Source organism: Staurois parvus, unplaced genomic scaffold, assembly GCF_062004578.1.
Source record: "Staurois parvus isolate SC_StPar_1 unplaced genomic scaffold, SC_StPar_1.0 ptg000009l, whole genome shotgun sequence".
Lineage (NCBI taxonomy): Eukaryota > Metazoa > Chordata > Amphibia > Anura > Ranidae > Staurois > Staurois parvus.
In genome coordinates this window covers 9,336,589-9,364,483 of record NW_028317805.1, presented here as the reverse complement: position 1 = coordinate 9,364,483, position 27,895 = coordinate 9,336,589, and the positions used below count along the sequence as shown (strand labels likewise).

Below are 27,895 nucleotides of genomic sequence, written 5' to 3'. Positions count from 1 at the left end.
AGTCAGTGTCTCTGATCACCGCCACACCAGTTATATGATGATGCTGTACTGCACTGGTGACAGTATGTAAAAAAAAATTGTGAAAATAATTTTTTTCATTTCTCCATTTTCCAAAAAATTATGACAAAAAAATACAACTTCAAAAAACTCGCCATACCTCTTATGAAATATGTTGGACTGTCTACTTTGCAAAAAGGGGTCACTTGGGGTATATCTGTAATGTTCTGACATTTTTGGGCCTCAAGAAATTAGATCGGCTGTCAGTACTTCAGGATTGATCAATTTTCAGATATATCCCATAGTTTGTGAACTCTATAACTTTCCTACAAACTAAATAATAAATACTAATTTGGGTTATTTTCACCAAAGTCATGTAGCAGAATACATCTTGGCCTACATTTATGAAGAACAATTATTTATTTGCAAATTTTTATAACCGAAACAAAGAAACTTTTTTTCAGAATTTCTGTTTTTTTTTTTTGTTACATTAGCAAACAATAAAAAACCCAGTGGTGATTAAATACCACCAAAAGAAAGCTCTAGTTGTGTGAACAAAATGACAAAAATTTAGTGTGGGTACAGTATTGCATGACTGCGCAATTGTCATTCAAAGTGTGAGAGCGCTGAAAGTTGAAAATTGGCCTGGGCAGGAAGGGGGTAAAAGTGCCCGGTATTGAAGTGGTTAAGGGTGGAACCTTAGCTATATCTTGCACTGATTGGGGTTAGCAAGCTTGAAAGTGTTGACTGCAAATTGGATAGACTGCCTTAAGCTGGCCATACGTTGTACAATTTTCTTGAGAATTTTGCTTTAGATTTACCAAAAACTATATAATATGAGGTCAAACCTAAACAACATATTCAATTGTATCCAATTAGGCAGGCCCTTGCACTACATAGCTGAAGGCAAATCTAAAGGAAATTGGGCAGAAAATTGGAAGAAAATTGTATAGTGTATGCCCAGCCTTAGACTGTATCTGTGCTATATCCCAATTGGGCATATAGAAATAATAATGGATATACCCCTACGTCTGGATTTTTTTCTCACAGATGATATATAAATAACTTATAGGTTTGACAAAAATATTTGGTGGCTTTTTTCTTCGTTGTGACTCCCCTCTTCATGGCCTGACTGGTCGGATTGTAGTGTGAACACATTCATTGCTGTGGCTTGTTTGAGACAAACAATTCTCTCCCCCACTCCTTGGCAGAACAGGCCCTGGGTGGATGAAGCTGCAGGTCAATATGTTCACTTAGTGTGACTGATAGTTCCTGCAGGTTCCTTCAGAATCACTTGCTGCGCTATCTCCGCCATTCATGTGGAAACAGAGCCGATGACCAGCTTCTGAGAATCCCACAAAACACCTCCCGAGTCTTCCAATGTCTGCTTGCTGTAAGGGCTGCATTTCCAGTCGATTTGGGAGGACAATCGCTCTCATCCCACTCCCTCCCCTCTCCTATACAGTCTGTCTTATAGACGTGATTATACACCTGTACAAATAAAGGAATTGTTTAAAGAGTGACTCCATTTCCTTGGGAAAAAAAAATAATATAACGTATACAATTGTGACTCAAGTCAAATTGTAATTGAATGGTATTAAAAGTCACCTTTCCTTTCTATTCTGCAGCACTGTCATTTTCTGTAAAATGCAATGCATTGCGGCTACCCAGAGGCATTCTGTACACATAGTGTATACAGAACACCCCCTGAAAATGTCATTTCCTGCTTGTGTGATTATTATTATTATACAGTATTTATAAAGCGCCAACCGTTCACTCAGCGCTGTACATTACAAGGGGGGACAGAACATGCGACAGTATAGTAACAATACAATGCGATACACGAGGGGTTCGATTACTTAATGATTTTTCCCAGAAGTCTGCACTAATATACAAGTCAGATTTTTGGCATGCCCCGCAATAAAAATGGCATTTTTGGTGAGATACTCCTAAAGAAAAATCAAGTCTAAAGGGATGCAGACCCAGCCACTTTCCTCATTAGAGTCCTGTAGGTGCAGCAGCTGGTTTATAATTATAAAACCACTCCCATACAGATTCACTCTGCACATGGACATAGAAAATATAGGCATTCCTTCAGAATAACAAAAGGTAGGAATCTGCAACAAAGTTTGTTAAAATCCTTGCACTGTACATACAGTGCGGAAAATAATTATTTGATCCCAGCAGATTTTGTAAGTTTGGCCACTTACAAAGAAAGTAAAGATCTACAATTTTTATCAGAGGTGTATTTTAAATGGTAGAGACAGAATATCAACCAAACATTCTGAAAAAACACAACACAAATGTTATAAATTGAGTTGCAGTTCAGTGAGTAAAATAAGTATTTGATCCCCTACCAACCAACAATAATTCTGGCTCCCACAGACTAGCTATGTGCTCATGTGGTACACAGATTAGTCCTGTCAATTTTAAGAAGGGGCTCCAAATGACAACTCCTTATGTGTATAAAAGACACCTGTCCACATAATCTTTCTTCCATTTAAACCTCACCATCATTATGGGCAAGACCAAAGAGCTGTCAAAGGACATCAGGGACAAGATTGTAGACGTGCACAAGGCTGGAATGGACTACAAGACCATCAGGAAGAAGCTTGGTGAGAAGGAGACAACTGTTGGAGCAATTATTCACAAATGGAAGAAATACAAAATAACCATCAATCCTCAACAGCCTGGAGCTCCATGCAAGATTTTGCCTCATGGAATAAGGATGATCATGAGAAAAGTGAGGGATCTGCCTGCCCAGAACTACATGGCTTTTGAATGATATCAGGACAGTTGGGACCACAATCACCAAACAAACTATTGGTAACACAAAATACGCCGCCACGGATTGAAATCCTGCAGTGCCCACAAGGTCCCCCTCCTCAAGAAGGCACATGTACAGGCCCATCTGAAGTTTGCCAATGAATATCTAAATGATTCAGAGAAGGATTGGGAGAAAGTGCTGTGGTCAGATAAGTCCAAAATTTAGCTTTATGGCATTAACTGGTCTCGCTGTGTTTGGAGGAAGAAAAATGCTGACTATGACCCTAACAACACCATCCTTACAGTCAAGCACGGAGGTGGAAACATTATGCTTTTGAGGCTGTTTCTCTGCTAAAGGTACAGGCAGACTTTGCCACATTGAGGGGCCAATGGACGGGGGCCATATATTGTAAAATCTCAGATGAGAACCTTGTTCTCTTAGCCAGAATGCTGAAGATGGGTCATGGATGGGTCCTCCAGCATAACAATGACCCAAAACACACCACCAAGGCAACAAAGGAGTGGCTCAAGAAGAAGCACATTGAGGTCATGCAGTGGCCTAGCCAGTCTCCAGACCTTAATCCTATAGAAAATGTATGGAGGGAGCTGAAACTTTGAGTTGCCAAGTGACAGCCAAGAAACCTTAAGGATTTAGAGAAAATCTTTAGAGGAGTGGACCAAAATCCCTCCTGAGATGTCTGCAAACCTGGTAACCAACTAGAAGAAATGTCTTACCTCTGTGCTTGCCAACAAGAGTTTCTCCACCAAGTATTAAGTTATTTTTGGCTTGGGGATCAAATACTTATTTTACTCACTGAACTGCAGCTCAATTTATAACATTTGTATCGTGTGTTTTTTCTGGATTTTTGGTTAATATTCCATCTCTATCATTTAAAAAACACCTATTATAGACCCTTCATTTCTTTGTAAGTGGGCAAACTTACAAAATCTGCAGGGGATCAAATATTTATTTTACCCACTGTAGATCACCCAGAAGGGAATTTCTTTTCTCCACAAAAGTAAATCCGCTCTTTCATGCAAATGTAAACTCTAACCAGATGACATTTAGTTCACTAAGGTACTGGTTATCATCATCCTTTGATATTTTTGTTTATTTTCTACATTTATTTTATGCTTTGTTGCATCTCAGTACTCTGTTCTTCTGCAGCCTATTTGCAGCTACTTCATGTCTACATGCACTTTAGCAGGGGCTGCACTGCATTTCTCAGTGAGGGTTTCCTGATAGTTGACAGCAGTGGACCATGCCTGTGGAAATGGTCACTTCAGAAGCCCATGTAACATGGTGTCAGCACAAATAACTTTATAGTAAGATCACCAGGAATTATTTTAATGAAAGCTATAGATTCAGAGAAGGACGTCATCAAAATGACTTGAAATTACATAGATTTTATGGGATTTACTGGTTGCGTTTACATAAACTTTATTACTTCATGTATATGTAAAAATGTGGGGAAAACACATTTTGTTTTAGTTGGAGGAATGGTTTTTTTGAATACTATACAATTTTTCACTTTCCATCCATAAAGCCTCAGACTGTACGCATGCATTAGTAGATGGTCAGAGACTGTGGACCTGCTTTAGAAGATACTCAGAGACTGGGGGCATGAAATAGGAGGTGGTCAGAGACTAGAGACATGCTTTAGCGGATAGTCAGAGACTGGCGACATGCTATACAAGTTGGTCAGAGCCTGGGGACATGCTACAAGAGATGGTCAGAGCCTGGGGACATGCTACAAGAGATGGTCAGAGCCTGGGGACATGCTACAAGAGATGGTCAGAGCCTGGGGACATGCTATACGAGATGGTCAAGGCTGGGGACATGCTATATGAGATGGTCAAAGACTGGGAACATGCTATATGAGATGTGCAAAGACTGGGTACATGCTATATGGGATGGTCAAAGACTGGGGACATGCTATACGAGATGGTCAAAGACTGGGGACATGTTATACGAGATGGTAAGAGACTGGGGACATGCTGCAGGAGATGCTCAGAGGCTGGGGATATGTACTGGAGTTGTTTAGAAATTGGGGACATGCTATAAGAGATGGTCAGAGACTGGAAAATGTATAGGAGATGCTTAGAGACTAGGAACATGCTGGGGGAGATGATCAGAAACTGCGGACATGCTACAAAGGATGGTCAGAAACTGGGGACAAGCTGCATGAGATGGTCATGGTCAGAGACTTGGTGCATACTATTGGAGATGGTCCAAGACTATGGACATGGTATAGGAGATTGTCAGAGACTAGGAGCATGCTGTAATTAATGGTCGAAGTCTGAGGACATGGTGGTTGATTTACTAAAACTGCATGGTGCAAAATCTGGTGCAGCTCTGCATAGAAAACAATTCAGCTTCCAGGTTTTTTGGAACAAGCTAAAGTTAGAAGCCTGACCATCATGCGCAGCTGCACTAGATTTTGTACTCTCCAGTTTTATTAAATCTCCCCCATGGTATAGGACAGTGGTGGGCAACCTTTTTTTTCAACTGAGCCAAATCTCGCCAAAACCACGATTGAAATTTGATTTGAGAGCCACATTTTTAAAACTGAAAATTCATCCCCCATAGTAATTCATCCCCCATATAGTAATTCATTCCCCATATAGTAATTCATTCCCCATATTAATTCATCCCCCATAGTAATTCATCCCCCATAGTAATTCATCCCCCATATAGTAATTCATCCCACATATAGTAATTCATCCCCCATAGTAATTCATCCCCCATAGTAATTCATCCCCCATATAGTAATTCATCCACCATAGTAATTCATCCCCCATATAGTAATTCATCCCCCATAGTAATTCATCCCCCATATAGTAATTCATCCCCCATAGTAATTCATCCCCCATATAGTAATTCATCCCCCATAGTAATTCATCCCCCATATAGTAATTAATCCCCCCTATAGTAATTCATCCCCCCTATAGTAATTCATCCCCCATATAGTAATTCATCCCCCATATTAATTCATCCCCCATAGTAATTCATCCCCCATAGTAATTCATCCCCCATATAGTAATTCATCCCCCCTATAGTAATTCATTCCCCATATTGTGTCAATTCACTTACCTTTGCTCCGCGCGTTCCTCTCGCCGTGTTCCCGCGCCGTTCCGGTCTTCAGGGCGGACTGTGAGAGGAGAGGAGTTCGTCACGCTGCCCCGCCTACATCCTGACAGCCAATGTTTGCCACGCTCCGCGGGCCGGATTAAAAGGTCCGCCGGGCCGTAGTTTGCCCATTGCTGGGCTAGCTGCAGAGTCCTGACTTTTGGGGCGGCCGCCCGAGAGGAGGGAGGGGAGCGGGCGCCCGGCACACAGAAGAGCCGCATTAAAGTGTGCAAAGAGCCGCATGTGGCTCGCGAGCCGCGGCTTGCCGACCACTGGTATAGGAGATGGTCAGAAACTGGGGACATGCTACAAGAAGTGGTCAGAGACTAGGGAAATTGTATGGGAGAGGGATAGAAGCTGGGTATTTGTAATTGGAGATGATTAGTGACTAGGGACATGCCAGAGGAGATGGTCAGAGACTGGGGACATGGAATAGGAGATGGTCAGAAACTGGGGACATGGTATCCTTCGTCTTGTGTTAGGGTCGGCACTGACCCGTTTGTAGGTTTTAAATGCATAAAATAACCATATAAATTTGTTTATTGCATCAAGGCTTTATGACTTTGTCAGGAACCTCTATTTTAATAAAAAAAAAAAATAGTTTTCACTAAATTATAAAATGCTCGTTGAAATTATGACCTTTGTGTTGTTAGGGTCGGTTTCGACCCAGTTATAAAAATAAGAGTATAAAGCAATAATTAGAGCCAAAACTGAAATCATAAGTTCACTGTCAACCAGCACACTGACAGCCAGCTCCTCTCCCAATCGTGAGCTTTAGGGGATTCTCATTTTGCCTTGTTTTCCAGTATACCTGCACAAAAACAAAACAAAGACGGGCATAACCAGACATGTGAGGCCAATTCAGTATAGAATTGGTGACTTGCAGAGTGCACATGCAAAAATGAGAAGAAGATTTTCATTGAGCCAAGTTCTGGATAATATTTTTGGTGGAAATGAGGGAGAGGACACAGAGGAGCATAGTGATTTGGATGAGCAGGTTTCTGAGGAGGAAGACAATGTGGAGTATCATCCAGAAGACACAGACACATCTGATGAGTCTGATGAGGAGGTCACCGGTGCTGAAGCTGCTCCTGCTGAAATATTCAAGTCCAAAAATGGTAAGATCTGTTGGAGCTCAGTACCTCCTGATGTACATGGCAGGGCAGCTGCTGAAAATGTCATCAAAATGACCCCTGGAATCACAAGGTTTGCTGTGATGAGAGTCAGTGACATCAACACATGTTTTGAGCTATTTATGCCATTGTCACTAAAAAGAGTCATCATTGCTATGACAAACCTTGAAGGAAAAAAAGTCCATGGCAGCATGTGGATAAACATTGATGAGGAATACCTGGATGCCTATATTGGTGTCCTTCTTCTTGCTGGAGTGTACAAATCCTGCAATGAGGCCACTGATAGTCTGTGGGACGCATCGACAGGCTGAAATATTTTCCGGGCAACAATGTCACTTCAGACTTTTCAAATGATATCAAGAGTCCTCAGATTTGACAACAGAGATACAAGCTTGCCCCCATCAGGGATGTCTGGGAGAGATGGGTGCAGCTCCTTCCACTGATGTTCAACCCTGGGCCAGAGGTGACAGTGGATGAATGTCTTGTCCCTTTCCGAGGAAAATGCCCCTTCCGGCAATACATACCTAGTAACAAAGGGAAGTACGGCATAAAAATCTGGGCAGCCTGTGATGCAAAAACCAGCTATGCCTGGAATCTACAGATTTACACAGGCAAAGCTACAAGTGGCATCCCTGAGAAAAACCAAGGAAAACGTGTGGTCCTCGATATGACTACTGGACTGCAGGGTCACAATATCACTTGTGAAATTTTTTTACCAGCTATGACCTTGGACAAGAACTTCTCAGGAGGAAACTTACCATGGTGGGCACAGTGAAGAAAAATAAACCTGAGCTGCCTGCTGAAATGTTGCAGGTGAAGGACAGGGCTGCACTGTCCACAAAGTTTGCTTTTATAGACACCACCACTGTTGTCTCATATTGTCCAAAAAAAAAAACCGAATGTGATACTTATGTCTACTCTTCACAAAGATGCAGCTGTGTCATCAGGAAGTGACAAAAAGCCCACAATTATCCTCGACTATAACAAAAACAAAGGAGGAGTGGACAACCTGGACAAGCTGACTGCCACCTACACTTGCCAGCGAATGACCAGGAGATGGCCAATGGTTGTGTTTTACAACATCCTTGATGTGTCTGCATATAATGCATTTGTGTTGTGGACCCACATCCACCAAGGATGGAACTCAACCAAAAAAAACAAGCGGAGAATGTTTCTTGAGCTGGAAAATTCCCTTGTCAAGCCACACATTGAGTGAAGGGAACGGGTGCCCCAAGACCCAGATGCTGCAGTCTTGGTCACCTAGCACTTTGTCCACGCCAGCATCCTCCTCAGCCAGCCCTGCCTCAACATCATCCACAACAGCTACAACCACAACCCCACTCAGGCCACCTGATTCTAAAAGAAAGAGGTGTCAGGTCTGCCCAAGCAGTAAGGACAGAAAGACAAATGTACTGTGCTTCAACTGCAACAAATATCTCTGCAAAGAACACACTAAAAGTGTCACTTTTTGCCACACATGCATCTAAACACACACACACACGTGTTCTTGCACACAGACTTTTACTCTGATTTTGTTTTTTATTAGTGTTGGAACAAGTAATTGATTTCTATTGGTTTGATTTGCTTGATTGGTTGTTGTTTGTTTGACCTTGCAAATCTATATTTTGTTTTATTTATGTTATATATATATATATGTATGTGTGTATATATATATATATATATATATATATTTGTTCTGTTTTTCATTTTGTGTTTGTACTAAAGTTCTATTGCTAAAAAAAAGAGACTTTTTTGCCTTTTTGAAGTAATTATATATATGGGTCGAAATTGACCCGTAACACCATAGATGTTACTATAGTTAATAATATTAAAATGAAAAAATAAACAAAACAAATTTATTTCAGAGATGTGTTCTAAATCCCCTCAGTAATAGGCAGGTGACATAACAACCTTTTATTTATTTATATGATTCTCTTGAGGTTCATTTTACATTGTTTTTTAATTGAAATCGAGGGGTATACCGACAAAAAAAAGGCCCAGGGGCCCACACCAAAAATATTAAAACCAATATTTTCATGAATAAGGAAGCCTAACAAGGTAACCAAGAGATGAGAAACAAATTGGATGATAGATAATTGTTTGTAGTGCATTTTACAGCTGATTTAACCACTTCCTGTTCGGACACTTTTACCCCTTCCTGTCCAGGGCAATTTTTAGCTTTCAGCGCTATCACACTTTGAATGACAATTGCGCGGTCATGCAATACTGTACCCATATGAATTTTTTACCATTTTTTTGAGACAGATAAAGCTTTATTTTGGTGGTATTTATTCACCGCTGGGATTTTTATTTTTTTTACTATGTAAATGAAAAAGTTCAAAAATTTTGAAAAAAAGTGTTTTTTTAAATAAAATTTTGCAAATAAATAATATTTCATCATAAATCTTAGCCAAAATTTATTCCGTTATTTTTTTTAGTAAAAAAAAAAAAATCCAAATTAGTTTATAACCAAAAATTATAATTTTTAAACATTTATTTTTACATTTTATTTTATTTTTTTTATATTATTATTTTTTATTTTTTTTTTACATACTGTCACCCTAGCAGTACACTGTCACCATGGTGACACTGTACTACTTGTGGAGGGTGATGAAGATTTTTTTTTTTTTTTTTTTTTACACTGATTGCTTTTACACTCATATAGGATGTAAAAGCAACCATTTCTCTTTCTCTCTGTCTGCATTCGTGCAGTCATTGAGAATTACTGAGTGAGCTGTGAGTGGTCACAGCTTGTCACATGGTACAAGGCTGTTGTGAATAGCCTTGTACCATGTGACCTCTGTGATCATTCACAGATTTCACACATAGTAAGCAATGATGTCACAAGTGACATCTTGCTTACTACTTTGCATGTGATCACTGATTCGCCAATCAGTGATCACATGATCGGGACCTCGTACAGAGGTCCTGTCCGACGATCGGTGTTTCACTGTGTCCGGAGGACACAGCGGGCACCGGATCGCGGTGGTGCACGCTCCCAGGGAGCGCGCACAGCTAGAAAAGGCGGGTGCCGTTTATGGACGGCAACCTGACCCTGGACTGCCACCGCCCTGCCGTTTATAAACAGCAGGCGGACGGCAAGAGGTTAAGACACGGGTCAAAACTGACCCGTTAACATAAGAGATGATAACAGGAAACTAACACAAGAGGAAGGGTATAGGAGATGGTCAGAAACTGGGGACATGCTTCGGAGATGGTCAAGGACTGATGACATGCTACAGGAGTTGGTTAGAGATTTAGGACATGCTATAGCAGTTGAGACTGATGGGGATCAATGAGCCAGAGATCAATCACAATCCCTTTACAATCAATGCTTTCAGGTGTGTGCTCCCTGCAGCACCCTTAAAAATTATTTGTGCCACATTTGATATTTCAAATATTGTATTTTTTAATTTGATATTTCATTACTAAAAGATTAGAGGGAAAAAAACCCCATAAAAATAAAAAAGAGATGGACAGCATAGAAAAAGTAAGAGTGCAAAATCCATTCAGAAGAATATTTGCATTCACTGGTTGGATACCAAAGCACAAAATACTGTCTACTAAGGCCCTAGAAGTATGGCTTTATATACCCAAGCATCCCATAAATGTACTGTACAGGCAGTAAATTATTATATTTATTATACACTGTAATGATTTTATCACTGCCCATTCTTATTAGTCTGTTTTGTGTGGTCCTTTTGAGGGACTAGGTGCTGCATAAAGGTCCCCCCAAAGCCAAAAAGGTTCCCACTGGTGGTAATAATGGAAGAAAATAATGAGACATCTGATTGGTTGTTACAGGAACGGTCCTTCCTGCCGGCACTTTGATAAATAAAGCCAATTGTGTGTTTCTATAAGAGATAAGGCCCCAATGTCTGCACACAGAACTTTAGAGAATTCTATTTATCACAGGGTTCTGCTCTCGTGAACGCACTTGAAGTAGATAAATGAATTTGGTCTCTGTGACCTTCTATTCCAACTACATCTCATCACAGAGAGCGATACATTCTTCCCCCTTAGAATTCATGTCACTGGGACTCACAGCTTCCCACGACCGAATGTTTTCCATTGCTAATTCAGCACAGGACGGAAATGAGGGCTTGGTTGTTGAAAAATAACTAGATAGATTCTGTTACACGGCTTATCAGAAGGAGGGAGAGGGAGAACAGGAGGGCGATGGTCAGCATCGGGAGGTGGTTATTGGGTGGGTGTGTTTGTTACACATTTGTTGCGTGTGTGATGGGGCTCCTTAACAAAGCAAATAAATAGAAAACAAAAATATTACATCTTACCTGTCCTCAGATGTGGTGGCTGCATTCATTTTCTTTTTTTTTTTTTTCTGTGTTTTTTCCCTTATTTTCACCTGGTATTGCAGCAAATGGCATACTTCTGGTTGGTGTCATGGGACTTCAAACATGTCTGCCTTTGTTCATCTTCATTACATGGGTAGGGGGCGATTAGTAGTTTAGAGAAAAAAGATAACAGTGTTTTGACTTCCAGGTCAGGTCATAAGGATGCTGCATTTATGGCAAGACTGAGGGTTTATTTACATCGATACATGACATGCATTGATGCGTGTTGATGTCCTTCTTTTTGAATAGCACCCCAACACGCTAAGGCATTAGACATGCATTACAACACACTGCAACATGGTAACATACCATAGTGAGTTGGGGCAAACCGTTTGTGACATGTCTGATTTTTGGGACATTGTGGTGCCTCAAAAGTAATTGCTTTCAATGTCCTGCCCAGGGGCGGACTGACAACTCATGGGACCCCCGGGCAATAGGGGATCATGGGGCCCCTGTGTCTTTGCCCAAACTCAAAATAGCCTATGAAAAAGGTACCAGGGGCATCTCATGGGACCCCCTACTGACCCCGGGCCCTCGGGCATCGCCCGAGTTTCCAAATGGTCAGTCTGCCCCTGGTCCTGCCTTAATGCAATGAACGCACTGCGCAAACGGAAACAGCCCTAACAAGTGTTTTCTGCACTTAGACACTTGTTCCAGGAAAAGATGTCCCCATTGGAAGATTTCCCCTTATCTCTTGCTCTAGGGACTCTAAAATGATGGATTCCCCTTACCTTCATTCTCATGTGACAATGGTCACCAGTACAAATAGAAATAAAAAAAATTAAAAAATTTTTTTTGCCTAGAGATACACTTTAAAGCTGACTTCCAGCTTGGATCAATGTTAGTACACATATGTCATAACTAGCTGATCCCTGTGGAAGTGGAGAATCACTGCATTATCAACTGCTAACTACAGTGATCCTCGCTGACTTCTGGGTCCTGTGCATAATAACCACAGAGGTTGGTTGCTTAGCGCAGGCATAATTTAGAGAAAACCTCTGATGTCAGGATCCCCACCTTGTCCAATCAGAGAATAAATTGTATTCACTGAGAAAAATGCAAGGCCTTTTCTGAATGACGCCCATGTTGATTGGGCTACCCCCTGCTGTTACTGTGCAGCAGGGTAGCTGCTCAGCGTGGGACCCAGAAGACAGCTACTACAGTGTTTCTCTGCTTTCACATGGATTGGCCAGGCATGGAATATATATACTTACAATGGGCCAAGTTGATATTTCGCAGGTATGTCTGTGGCTTCATGAACTAATCTCTGTAAATAATGTTTTTAGAGGGTCAGTTGGGACCTTGGTAAGGCTGGCCATTAGGCCCCATTCAGATGGGTTAATGAGGTCAGATAGGCTGCTGCAATCAGATGCGGCTACACACCACATATACCTGCAGCAACACACACAAACTGGAAGAATAGCTGCAGCCAGTTTCCATGCAGCCTAAACTTTTATTCCTAGATACAGACGGTGTTCAGGTCTGGTCAGGATCCCTAATCACATATAACCACTCAGGTGATCTATTACATAAGAATAGCGATGGAATTTGCCATTGACTTGTACAGGGTACAAATCTAGCTGCCGACCTTTGCTATTCACGCTCACTCCATGCATACAGATAGTTTCTCCACCAGCAAGGATCGCAGATTTTCTCCAGCGACTGCCAATGTCAATGGGCCATTAATGACTTAAATCTGTCCAAAATCTGGTATCCAATAGCGCACCTAGGCATAGCTTGGGTCACCTTGGCAGCTAAAGAGAGCACTTCCAGTAGCAATTGTTTTCACCTGATGAAATTTTCTGGCTTGTCTTAATAACGTAGCCATTGATTCCAGCTCACTTTGCCAAGGCATAGACTGGGTTACCTTAGCAGATAAAAAGAGCACTTCCAGTAGCAATTGTTTGCACTTGTCAAAATTTTCCAGCTTGTCTGAATGGCCTGGCCATTGGTTCCAGCTCACAGAGATAAGGGAAGGAGTCGGTGGTAAACCTGTGCTTCTTTTTGTCTGTTGAACCCGCAGGTGACAGCAGTGAGTCCAAGTATGATTGAAGATTGCATTGAAGATGGCATTTGTCTTCTTGCCCTTTGATATAGCAGGTTACGGAGTGGTGAAGACAGGATCTACGAGATTAGAAGGTTGAGGTCTTTCAACCCCAACAAAAGCCCCACTACCTCTGCTGTGCCCCGGCAATGTTACCCAGTGTCAGGGATCCAAGTATGACCAGAGGTGTGTGGACTGACACAGGGAATGGCAGGCTTCAGGAGTGATGTAATAAGAATATAATTTATTAGGAACTACACGAGTAAACAACACACAGTACATGCAAAACCAAACCTCCAACTAATGTCAGTATGTTCAGGAACACAGACAGGCGTAGTCAGGCTGGAGAGGTAGAGTGGTCAGGCAGGCCAGCTCAGGAACAATCAAGCAGACAAGGTACAAACGGAGCAGGCAGGAGAAAGGTCAGGAATAGCCAGGGTCGGTGCAGGCGGAGTTCGATCAGTGTCAGAGTCAAGCAGAGGAAACAGGCAGGCAGACAACAGGACCAGGTACAGGGGCTCATGGGAAACAACACCAAGGCGCTGATTGCAGGCCTGGTCCTGCTTAAATACACCTCCTGCAATCAGCCTCAGGTGATGGCTTGATTGCAGGAGTGAGATCCTGGCTGCTGAAAGCACCCGCTGGCAAGAACAGGTACTGCAGCCCACATGGCAGATGAGTCCCAGCACCACCAGCGGTGAGTCCATTCCTGAAACCCAGACTTTCACCCCCACCCTGCAATATCTGGAAATATCCCCACCCTAATATAATATGGATGTCAAGTTAAACTGCAAAAAGTAGCCATTACCTACATGGAGGTGAAATATATAATTCTTTGGAAGGCTGTAATGAGCAGGCTGTGCTGTAGAAGATACATTTCCAATCTGGGTTTTGTGCACTATGAGAGGGTCAGAAAGTGTGGCAATGGGTCACATGTCCTTGGAATGCAGGGCAGTGGTGACAGAGCAGTTTACACAGTCACTGCAGGAAATGCATGACAATAGAGGATGACAGATAGCAAACATGGGCAGTTATAGTTTTAAAAAGAGTAAAATGATATAATATTCGTATACTCTACCACCACCAACCCACCCCCCGCTTCCCCCATATGCTCTGGGCAGGGGTACTCCCTGCAACCCCATTCCCCCCCCCTTTTTTTCCCTCCTCCCTCTTTTTCTCATTCTTTTCTTTCCTCTTCTTTATCTCTCTCTTTTACAGTCTGCTCTTCTCTACCTAACAACTCTCCATATTCTCTATGGCATAGGTTAAATGACCCATAGCCAGCTGAAGGACAAGTGTCTCATGGCTGGGCTACCAAGTGATGTTCTTAGTCCTCTCTTTCTAAGTCTTATTCTAAAAAAATGTATGTACAATAGCAAGACTATACTGGATAGGTGTTGTAATCATAAGTTTACATAACGCATAGCAATAATGGTTCTTTATGTCCGGGGGTATCAACCAGATGGATAGCGAACTCTGATCCAGTCACCGCTACTCTCTTACATGCTTTATACATGTTATCTTTATTTACTCTTCAATATCTGGTAATATGCTGGAATACTGTTGTGTCTGACTAGTGAAACTGGTTGATCTTCCTTGTTTGGATATATTGCACCTTTTTTTTTTTTTTGCCTTCAGTTGTTTCTGTAAGATGTCTTGTCTTGCTGAAGTATGCAATAAAAATGATTACTACAAAATATATTTGGAAAAGATAAACCTTGTGCCAAGCAGTTATAATGGCCAACTGAAACTGGCTCCAATGGACCACACTGTCTGTAACAATTAATGGGGGCAATTCTATAAAGCATTTGCTACACTTTTCTAGTGATAGGGTCCCTTTAAAAAGGTCTGTGCCTAATTTAAGAAAGCTTTAGAACAGTTTTGTTAAGAATTCCGGCATGTGCATCACTTTCACAATAAGCCACTATTGTGACAGGTTTGCGGGTAGAAAGTTCAGAGTGAGGCCACAATGTGTATACATCTATGCATGGATCACCCTCTACCTTCCCCACCCAATTTGTCACTGGTTGCTAGGATGCCGTCGGCTATACAGCATCACTGGTTGCTAGGATGCTATTGCCTGCACAGCATCACTGGTTGCTAGGATGCTGTTGGCTACACAGCAGACAGTTTCCTAGCAACCGTACATATTTGCCAGCACACCACGGATCTCGATATGGTCCAAAAAGATCACATCACAAAGAACAGTGCAAAGTTTTGTAGCTTCGCAGGACCCCTTCATCATTCATGTGATACTTTCTAGCAACCACTTAAACTGTGTAGCTGGCAGCTTCCTAGCAACCAGTGATGCTGTGTTGTTGACAGTATCCTAGCAGCCAGTGATGCTGTGCAGCCTGGAGCTGAACATGCAGTATGGATGGAGTGTCCATGTTATGGACACTGCAGCCTCAGTGGCGTCCCCCCACCATGCTTCCATTCAATAAATTCATGTACCTATCTCCAACAGGCAACAAACAGCACAGATGTTTGTTGCCCCAACGTGCAACACAATCCTATAGACTGTCTGCCACACTCTTTATGAGTTACAGGGAATGTGAGTATGTGTACAGGTAAAACACTTTCAAATGTTCCAGATCATGTGGCAATTTGTTTATCTAATGGCCTAAGATTACGGTACAGATAGACTCTGGAAGTCGTAAAAAGCATTGTAGATAGAAACCTGTCTCGCGCTACTGCTACAAATGGCCGAACATGCAACAGATTCATGTATGTAACAATAAGGTGTATATGAATCTGTTGCAACTCTCAAAGAACAGTTCCAGGCACCTCCCATGTGAAGTGGTGGCTTTTACGGTTACAGAACCTATTTGGAGAAGTTGAAAGAGTAATGAAAACGTGTCAAGTATCAGTTCCAGAGGGGCTAAAGAGGAACTTCATCCAGTTTTCAAAAAAGTAAACGTCAGCAGCTGCCATTATCATAGCAGCTGACTTTAAAAACCAGCTACAGTACTTACCAGCCGGAGAAGTCCAGCTCTGTCTTCCCAGAACCCAAAGCCTCCACCGCTGTTTTTATTCCTGCGTCATCATCTTGAATTCAGGAGTAGGCTGTGACTTCCTGAACATTTACAGCCGGTGTCCTACTGTACATTTGCGAGATCTGCAGATTTAGGGAGACTGTCCTGAAGCCTCCAGAAGGCTTCAGGTAGGAAAGAGGTATTCTAGGGGTAGACTGATGCTCCAAGACAGACTTTCTCAACCAGGGTGCCTTCAGGCTTCTTCAGGGGTGCCTTGGCAAAATGCCCAAAATTGTATACAAGTCAGCAGGTGGATCAATCCTGCCTTTTAGTACACAAAGCCATAGGTTTTCATTGTGCATTTTTATGGCCTTCTAGTTGCCTTCATCTTAACAAACAATGACATCATTAGTTGATAAGGAGAACGTTGGGTGCATGCATCATCTTTGTTTGGCCCTCTCCATCGGCACTGGGGTCACATTAGCAGAGTGAGGGAGAGAAATGAGAGAGAAACACTGGAATACTAGTCAGTACCAGTGTGCAAAGGTGTATTTGCTTTGTAAGAATAAATCACCTCTAACACTGGATGTGTGTAGAATAGTTTTTTTTTTATATTTTAGATTGGGGTGCCTTGAGATTGTGAAGAATTTTAAGGGGTGCCTTAACTGAAAAAAGGTTGAGAAACACTGCTCCAAGAGACAAGACCAGCCACCGTACACAAGGAGAGAGAGCAGCAGTGGCTGGTCTTTATTACAGGAAGCTCCTGCAAAGAGGCAATCTTTCACATTGGATTACTGCACAGATATGGAGAAAAAAAAATACAAAGCAAGATTCAATCAAGAAAACACACAACTCTTGTATTTAGACAAGGTTTGCTTATCCCGGAATTCAGCTTCAAGTGAAAGTAATCAGCTACGGGCTCAGTTATTGGACATAATAATGAACACTCACAAGCTGAAAGACATCACAGTTATTTTACTAAAGGAGTAGAACATGTTCACTTTGCAAGAGAAGTTTTGCTTTCTCTTTTGAACGAGGTGAAAACTTACTTTGTAAAGAATACCTGATCATGTGCAAGAAAAATAAAAATAAATAAAAACAGGATTTTTACTTGCACATGATTGGATGATAGAATTCGGCACCGCTTCACTGTATTCACGAAGCTAAGTAAAAATTTGCTTTCAGACTAAAAACCGTTCCAATGCATTGAGGTTGATTTACTAAAGGCAAATACACTGTGCAATCTGCAAGTGCAGCTGCTCCAGAGGTTACAGTGGTTCTGAAAGTTCAGTTTTTTTGTTTTTTGCTTTTTTTTAAATAATAAACACATCATAGTTACCTGCTCTGTGCAGTGGTTTTACATAGAGCAGCCCAGATCCTCCTCTTCTCGGGTCCCCCACTGGTGCTTCTGGCCCCTCCCCCTTTCCAAGTGCCGCCAGAGCAAGTTGCTTGCTCCAGGGGCACTCATGTGTGCTTACTCCTGCGCCGCTTCTGTGTGTCTATGAGACGCACAGAGCATGGCTCAGTCCCACCCCCTGCTGCCTCCTCACTAGCTGTTATTGACAGTAGTGGAAGCCGATGGCTTCTGCTGCTGTGTCTCAGCCAATAAGGAGAGAGACCCAGGAGAGCCGCTGCTCTTGTGCACATCACTGGATTGAAACCAGGCTCTGGTAAGTATTGGGGGGGCTTCATTGGGAGCTGCACACTGAAGGTTTTTTTTTTTTTACCTTCATGCATAGAATGCATGAAGGTAAAAATCCTTTAATAAATGAGGTGAAGCTTCACCTTACAATGAATACCCAATCACATCCAAGGAAAATAAAAAAAACAAAACAGCATATTTTACTTGCACATAATTGGATTTTGGAATTCAGCAGAGTACACTTAGGGGTGTACTCACTTTTGTTGCCAGCGGTTTAGACATTAATGGCTGTGTGTTGAGTTAGTTTGAAGGGACAGCAAATTTACATGTTATACAAGCTGTACACTCACTACTTTACATTGCAGCAAAGTGTCATTTCTTCAGTGTTGTCACATGAAAAGATATAATAAAATATTTACAAAAATGTGAGGGGTGTACTCACTTCTGGGAGATACTGTAAACTCCTCTTATTTACCAAGCTGCCTGGAGGTATCCTTCAGCAGGGGAACGGGGCCTTTCACTTTAAGAAATTAGACAGCCCAGTAGGTAGCGAATATGGTTTCCAACCAGAGTGCTCCTTCCCCCTGGCCTAGGGGGTGCAGGTCTAATCACTCAGTCCCTCTCCTGTGCAGCTGGTGGGTTGGTGGCTGTTACCAGGCCTTCTAACTGGGCCGCTCCTTCACTGTGATACAGGTGGTCCTTGCTCTGGGGGCCTGTGAGTGTCTGAGTTTTCATCCTTCCCAGCTCCACTGCCTATAGGTGAGCCAATCTCCCATCTGGGCCCCCACCCAGGCTCCTACTTTCAGTCTTACATTCCTTTTCTGTCTTCCACCTGAACTCTCCTGCCGCTGAGCAGACGCAATCACTTTTAAGGGTTTTCCTGGCCCCTTGCCCCCTGTTTGGGATTGGCCAGGCTCCCTCAAATTTGTAGATCAGCCACTCCTCAGATCCACCCACTGCTTCTAGACTTTTCTCCAAAGTTCTAGAACAGGGGGAAGTTCCAGAGGGCTGGTCTGCAGAGCCACTTCGCTTTGACCAAAGTTTGACCCCTGCTAGCTATCGCACCCAAGCTGCTACTCAGCCTTCCTAGTTAACAATTGTGGTCTACCTCCCCTTAGCTGACTAGGAGGGTGCTACATGTTGTACCTATTACTATGAAGATCATTCTTTTTTGCATTCTGTATTTACAATACAGAAAATGCAGTCAGCAGCAGCATAAGAAGCAATGACATACCAAGTGATATTTTGCAGAGTATTTCCTTTTATTGAGATACTTGAAAGACATGTCAAATATAAGATAGAGATATTTTAAATCACATAATTGGTCTTTTGTATGACTCATTCTACCATTTTTAACTAATGTTTAACATTTTTTATATTTAAATGGTGTAATACATATTATAAAAGGTGGACGGATCATCTCCTACTCTTTTATTAGTTTCTGGGGCTGGATTTTCTGGATCCACCAAGCCTGTATAATATAACCCCTCTATCCAGCTTTTAAAGCACATCTGTCACCTGGGAAGAGCTATCCGAGTCAACAGAGAACTTAAAACACTCATTTTTTTGTTCCATATTTTATTTTATTGAAAAAGTTTTTTTCCTCTGACAAATACATCATGAAAAAACCTCATAAAACAGAACATACAACATCCACCGGAAAAAAAAAATACAAACTAAACCCAGCTTTATATAATTAACACATTATACTTTCTATCCTATCCCATTCCAAAGATCAAAAAACAAAGCAAGACAAAAAGTTTTATTCCAATATTCCCATGCTAATAGCCTCTTTCATATTCTTACCAATGTGGTACCAGACTGGGTACCAAGGCACAAACACTGTAACATGATGGAGGGGTGATGTCATGGGATATCATTTAAAGCAATGGAACAGAGATCATTTGTGTAGCAGAGGACTTTAAAGGGCATATTCAAAAAAGTGGTAAGACCATATATTTCACACAGTTAAAAATATAAATGTTATTATGCAAAGGTTAGAAACGCGTATATGACCATATGCATGTGTGACATCAAAAAGGCTCACATATCAACTGCACAAGTATTCTTTTTAAATGAAATAGTCCACATGAAAACTTGATGCGTTTCACACATTCGCTGTCTTCTATGAAACGTGCCAAGTTTTCATGTCCACGATTTCATCACTTACAATGGTTAAAAAACATGTATATGACTATATCCACGTGCAACATTAAAAAGTCTCACATATCAATCATATCACATCACATTTCAAAGATGACAGCGAATGTATGAAACGCGTTGAGTCTTCATGTGGACTATTTCATTTAAAAATAATATTTGTGCAGTTGATATGTGATAATTTTTGATGTTGCACATGGATATGGTCATATACACGTTTTTTTAACTATTGTATAATAACATTTCTATTTTTAACTGTATGAAATGTATTGTTATCACGTTTTTTGAATATGTCCTCTGCTACACAAAAGTTCTCTGTTCTATGCATAAAAAATGGGATGTGGGCATATTAGCACAGAACTTACTCCTTCAGTTCATTTTAGTATCAATAATGTAAAGCAATGTGAGTCTAACTGGGGGAGGGCCTTTAGAAGTAGTATTTAACCTCTTCCCATTGGCATAATGCATGTGCGGCAGTTGGGCCTTAAGGCTAGGTTCACATTTGTGTGGGTGGTGCCGCTGCGGATCCGCACGAAAATGTGTGCAGCCGCACCACCCGCACAGAGTAATGCGGACCCGCGAGTGGGTACCATTCGTTCTAATGGCACGCCGCCCGCACTGGAAAACGCAACCATATTGGGAACCGAGGTTCCTGTGCGGGCTGCGTTTTCAGAAGAAGTTCAGGGACTTCTTTTCTGTGTGTCACAAGCACAGGAGTCCATTCAAATTAATATGCTCTTGTGCCTGCGCAAAACACGGACCGCAGGAACACGGATATGTGAACCAGGGGTAAAGTGTTACTAAACCCCGGACCCTGCATTCAAGATATCTGGTCTCCCACAGTACACACAACATGGAAATGCAATTATTTTAGTTAATATAAACTGCTAAATACCTTTTCTCATCAGCATTTAGAGCAGTCTTGTGACTTCTTTCAGTGTCCAGCAGAGCACTGGTTAAAGCTTGTAGGAGGAGTTTTCTTTCTGCTCTAGAAGGATGCAGAACCCCTGACCTCTGTCCGGACAGTGCTGATTGTCCCTGTGCTGATCACATGCACTCGCCCAAGAAAAAAAAAAAAAAAAAACCTCTCTAGCAATACACTCCAAACTGAGCATGTGCAGAGTGACTCCACACATATGTCATATCAGGAGATAAGAAGGGGAGGATCAGAGAAGTCAGGATCAAACAGCCTTTTTACACAATGCAGAGGATTAACCCCTTAGGTTCCACAGTGAGTATAACAAGCATGCTTTACTTCGTATACAGACTGATTTTACTGCTATGGGTTTAGTAACACTTTAATGCTGGCTGTATGTATATTTGTGTCAGCTGGATCCTCTGTTATCACCATCAACTCGCAATCACAATTGTGAGCCAGTGAATGTGGCTCTCTTTCATGTGACCAATGCAGCAGCCAATCACAGTGGTAACATGATCAGGAACTCTGCCTCCACCTTCAGCACCTCCTAGGGAGCCAGTGCCAAGGGACTAAGAAATGCTTTAAGCACCATAAAAATTTAAATTTCTGTTAACTATTTTCCATCACTATTAGAAAGAAAAAAAAACTAGTAGGAACTACAGAAATGTTTGTTTCTATGTTAACAGGTTATAGAAATACAGCTTCCTTTTTTTTGCTTAAAACGGAATTTCTTTTTTTTGTGCATGCGTTTATGTTATATGCCTTTTTACTGTTTCTCCTTTTTTTCCTGACTGTCTTAGATTGTAACTGCGTGAACATGTGACTTTTCGTCAGTATTGCTTACATTAGGATGCAGACCAACTTTAATTACGCTGCTCATTATGATTCAAATGACTTGCACATTACACAGGCAATGCATTATGTAGAGAGAAGTGCGTTTGTTTTAATTAGATGAGCATTGGAGTTCACAAAGCATCATTTGGTCTGCCTTCCATTCTTGTATTTATGGGTTCATTAACTCTAATGGTTAGAGAATACATGTATGTCATTCATTTTGCCTATGTATTGTCATGTACGAGATTCCTTTCTACCCCTTTCAGGAAATAGATGTGAAATTCCTGTGTAGTTAAAGTACACACAAATCTGAGATTGTTAGATGCAAATAGCTAAACCCAGGAATTAAGGTTAGGTTCACACTAGTCAAAGCTCTAAAAAAGCGATTTGCTGCCGCTGTCAGGCGTTTCGGAGGCAATCCCGCTGCCTCTTGAATGCCTTTTTTATTCCTCTGCCAAATGGCAGTTTATAATGTGTCTAAAGCACTGCAACTACAAGCCAAGCGTTTATCCTGTTTTCTGTGTGGCCCCACTGACTTTATTGGCTGAGCTTGACAGGTAGTGCTGCCTTATCAACTCCGCATATCACATCAAACTAGCCGCAATACTATTATTATGGAGGATTTATATAGAACCAACAGTTTGCTCAGCGCTTTACAATATAATGGGAGACAATACAGAACAATACAGTTCAATACAAGAGGGACAGGAGGGCCCTGCTCCTTGGAGCTTACAATCTAGGCAATATGCAAAGCATCATGGCTGGGGCATGTGAACAGCTTCCTGCAAATGTTATTTAACCTTCAGGTGAAGGGGAGGGACGGTAAAACTTTGTCTTAACTGACTGTGTTTTTTTTTTTTACCACTCCCTGGCTGCCGATGTGAAAGAGGCCTAAAGTCTCATAGAAGCGTTCTTTTTGAAAAGGCATTTGTAAGCTTTTAAGGGCTCATTCATACTAGGTGCAGTGGGACTGTGCTGGGCTTTCTTGCCCACCACTGTTCCACCAAGACAAGGCTCTTACTGGCTCTTGAAGTACTTATGGTGCGTAATGGTGGACTCCTAGTGATATACAGGAAACTGAAGGCAGACTGGTAACTCATAGTGAAGTTCTATTATACAAATTCTGACATAAGTGGTTCTAAAGTCTGAACGGTACTTACCTTAATGCATTCCTGAATTAAGGTAAAAAACGTTTAGCTACCTTCTCTACATCCCCCCCCAAACACTTATCTGTCCCCTTTGATTGGTCCACCACTGTCCTGGCTGCAGCTCTTCTTCCTTCACTTTCTGGTCTCATGGAAGACTCAGGAGCACACCTATACAGGTGCTCCCATGGCACACAACTTGCTGTGAAGGCCCCCCCCCATAAGAAGAGCAGCTGTGGGCAAGGCTTACTCACTCTGCACATGGGGTCACCTCTTCTCATGTACGCACTCACCAATACCCAGAATCAGGAGGAGCGGCAGTCATGTGAACTCAACATTAAGGCCGAACCCTGGCTTAGAGGTGAGCTGTACACCGTGTGCAGTTATGTAACAATGTGAGAATGCTTGCTGTTCCATATCGCTGCACACCTTGTCTTCCAGAATGTAGCATTTAGAGGGGGACACTGCTCAGCTTGTGTCCCTCTCCACCAGTCCAGCATTCCTCTGCCACCTCACTCCAAGTGACAGAATGGGGTCCCACCGTGGACTAAGCATGGACCTCATGCATGCAGCTAATTAACATCTTGCTCTCCCGCACTTGAGTCTAGCTCCATGGGGTCCTCATACTCAGGGTTCAGTCCTGGATGCTTTTAGGGAATCAACCCCTTTGTTACCAGAGGACCCTTCACCCATGCCTGGTACCACTATGCACTGTCTGGCTGCCATTACATTCCCATCAGTCCATGATTATGTGTAGCAACTACACACTTCCCGCAAATTCCTTTGCTAACCCTTGTGATGGCTTTTCATTTCTTCCTCTTCCCCCCCTGTATGTTCTTAGTGGCCCTGTTTTTTTAGATAAGCCATGTACCTTCATGCACCCCTTTGAATAACTTCAGATCAAGCGTAGACTTTACTGAACATGTTGGTAGTACAGTCCAATGGCTCAACAAACATTTTGCAACGTCTCTTCCTAACTAGCAAACCTTCCCAAGGTTAGAGTACTTAAAGTCTGTGGTCTGGTCCTGACTCAGGTTTTCCCACCTTGAGGGGCTCAAGGAGGGGACACATCTTCTTCTTGTCTCTGGTCTGACTTCCCATCCAGGCCACGGCAAAAGAGCACTTGAGCAATGCCTTCCCCTTATCTATTTACATCACAGGATGGAGGGCAGAGCCCAGAAATGCCTGGGAAATTGCTAAGTTTTACTTAACTCCTTCCCTTCTGGGCAACCTGAGAAACTAGTTAACTCATCACAAACACTTCTAAGCATCTGCTTACACAGGTAAGTATAAACCTCTTTCTTATTTTCATATAAAAAGCTTTAGTATCACTTTAATTTAAGAAGTGTGCTTCAACTTGCCTCTTTACATCTCCAAGTTTTACCATTGGTCCACCAATATATTAGGCAACCTCACTGGCTAATATTAAGGCTTGGGAGGAAAGAGTAGGTGGACCAAAGATGCTGAAGTTGGTATATGCGTTATGGAGCATCTCAGATTTCTGCAATCTCTAGAAACAACAGTTATCAACTTATGAAGTATAGACTGCCATAACTACAGCCTTTGGTGTCAAAAAAGGTTGGCACATAAAAATACTTATATGTAATGCTACAGAAGATTGTTACTGCAGTCCTAATAGAGGAAATGGTCAGATACTGTGGACATGCTACAGGTCTTGTCGAAGACAGGCAGCCCATAGATGGGTCAGTTTTTTTGGGTTGAATGAAAAAAAATGACCCGATTCCCCATCCACACATTCGAAGTGGGTGGGGGAATCCTCCCTGCTGATATGGGGGAATCCTACCTGCTGAGCTATTACATTCTGACAGTACGGAGACTTCCCCGCCATCAGAATACAATGAGCAGTGCTGCAGCCTATAGCGCTGATCGAGCGGGGAAAATCCAAAAGGGTGGTTGTGATGGATCGACTTCTGTATGACCACAGGGCCATGCATGGATCAAAGTTTGGCTGTTCCCTGCTAAATTGGCTGAATTTCGATCCATATATGGCCAGCTTTAGACTGAAGATGTGTTACACAAAAGTGCTTTAAATCACTGCTATAACAGTCCCTTTTGAAATAAACACTGAATACTGGGAGTGTTGGACATGTAGGTGGTAAGGATGATCAGTCCATGTGAGATTAACTTATCAGAGAGGATGTTGTTTGCGGAGGAGTGATGGTTGAGGCCACTTCTTACCTTCATCTGACATGGGCTGGTCAGGAGAGTGGCATCCTTTTCACCTACATGTCTAACAACTGAACGTGAGCACCCCTTCTCCTGGAGACCAAAGGGAAAGTATCTCTCTTCCTGCTTCAGAGTGGCACTCCAAGTATCTTCTCAACTGACTACTGGAGCCCATGGGCCCTTCTGCATATACCAAAGGGTCGCATGTTCCCCTTGCTTTACAGTTAAGCACCACAGCTCTAGAAGATACTCTCTTAAGTATTTGTGTTAGTATTCTGCTGCCTATTTAAAATTCAAAATTGATCAAAATTAAGCACAGGTACACTTTATGCGACAAATGTCAGCATGGCCTAATAATATCACCTTACATTTTATGTAATTATGGGTGGAGACATGCAAATTCCTCCTTATTGTGTGGATCCATAATTTTCATATTTTTTATATTGTAATGAAAAAGCACAATAAATAATGGAATCATTCCAGTAATTTTTCAGTCAGTGGGAAGATACTTTGTTCCATAATAGAAAATGACATTTAGCAGTCGGCCCTACAGATGAATAGAGCAGTGTGTGAAGTGTGGAGGACGTAGAGAATTCATGACTCAGACGTGTTTAGTACTGATAATGGGCCTTACAGTCTGCGGATGGATTGTTTTCTTATAAACAATAATTCTTATAAACAGACATGCTGGGGGTTTAATTCATGATTGTGTTCAGGACCTACAGAAATATTGCTAGGAGTCTGGAAGGTGTAGAAAATCTATTCGTCCATCCATCTCTCTCTCTCTCTCTCTCTCTCTCTCTCTCTCTCAACTCATGGGGCCCCTGGGCAATAGGGGATCATGGGGCCCCTGTGTCCTTGCCCAAACTCAAAAAAGCTTATGAAAAAGGTACCAGGGGCATCTCATGGGGCTCCCTACTGACCCCGGGTCCTCGGTCAGTGCCTGAGTTTCCAAATGGTCAGTCCGCCCCTGTGTGTGTGTGTGTGTGTGTGTGTGTGTGTGTGTGTGTGTATATATATATATATATATATATATATATATCTCATTAAATGGAGAAGCAGTAGACTGATGAGGTCATCCTGAGTGCTGCTGTACAGAGGATTATAGTAAAATTAAATCAAGTCATATTTATGGATTAACAATATTTGCCTTAAAAATGGATTTAATTATTCTTTTAAACAAAATACACACAGTATCTGCATGAATTGTTTTAGTTGTTTTAATTGACTACATCCTGTTCCAAATTATTATGCAAATTCTATTTGAGTGTCACAAAGATTAAATATTTTGTTTTTCTGTTTAACTCATGGATGGCATTGTGTGTCAGGGCTCTTTTGATAACTGAAAACAATCTCGGGCACCTGTGATAATTAGATTGGCCGATGAGCCCAATTTAAGGAAAAACTACTAAAGGAGGGTGTTCCACATTATTAAGCAGAGCACCATTTTCAAGCAATATGGGGAAGAAAAAGGATCTCTCTGTTGCCGAAAAAAGTGAAATAGTTCAATGCCTTGGACGAGGTATGAAAACATTAGATATTTCACGAAAACTTAAGTGTGATCATCGCACTATTAAGAGATTTGTGGTTGATTCAGAGCACAGACGGGTTCGTGCAGATAAAGGCACATTGAGGAAGATTTCTGCCAGATCCATGTATCGGATCAAGAGAGCAGCTGCTAAAATACCATTACATAGCAGCAAACAGATATTTGAAGCTGCTGGTGCCTCTGGAGTGCCACAGACATCAAGGTGTAGAGTCCTCCAGAGTCTTGTAACTGTGCATAAACCTTCTATTTGGCCACCACTAACCAATGCTCACAAGCAGAAACAGCATTGGGCAGAAAAATACATGAAGACTAATTTTCAAACAGTCCTGTTCACTAATGAGTGCCGTGCAACCCTGGATGGTCCAGATGGCTGGAGTAGTGGATGGTTGGTGGACGGCCACCCTGTTCCAACAAGGCTGCGACGTCAGCAAGGTGGTGGTGGAGTCATGTTTTGGGCCGGAATCATGAGAACAGAGCTGGTCGGCCCCTTTAGGGTCCCCAAAGGTGCAAAGATGACCTCTGCAAAGTATGTGGAGTTTATGACTGACCACTTTCTTCCCTGGTACAGAAGGAAGAACTATGCTTTCCGTAATAAAATCATCTTCATGCATGACAATGCACCATCTCATGCTGCAAAGAATACCTCTGCATCAATGGCTGCTATGGGGATAAAAGGAGAGAAAGTCATGGTGTGGCCTCCATCCTCCCCTGACCTCAATCCTATTGAGAACCTTTGGAGCATCCTCAAGCAAAAGATCTGAGGGTGGGAGGAAGTTTACATCCAAACAGCAGCTCTGGGAGGCTGTTCTGACGTCTTGCAAACAAATTCAAGCAGAAACTGTCCAAAAACTCACAAGTTCAATCGATGCAAGACTTGTGAAGCTGCTATCAAATAAGGGTTCCTATGTTACAATGTAATGTGACCTGTTAAAATGTTTAAAAAGTTAAAATGTTGTTAAAAGTTTGATTGAAATAGCTTTTGAGTTCAGTAAATATGCTGCAAACACAACAAATGACAATTTTCACTTCTTTACAACCTATAAAGTGTTTTGAAACTTA

The 27,895-nt window shown here is 41.9% G+C and overlaps 1 protein-coding gene and 1 pseudogene across 1 annotated transcript in view; both read left to right on the top strand.

Annotated features, from left to right (window-relative positions):
- Window positions 1-27,895, top strand: part of PTPRE (protein tyrosine phosphatase receptor type E) — a 301,972-nt gene that overhangs the window by 45,445 nt on the left and 228,632 nt on the right. The window lies entirely within an intron of this gene.
- On the top strand, window positions 6,792-8,513 carry LOC149474243 (uncharacterized; annotated as a pseudogene).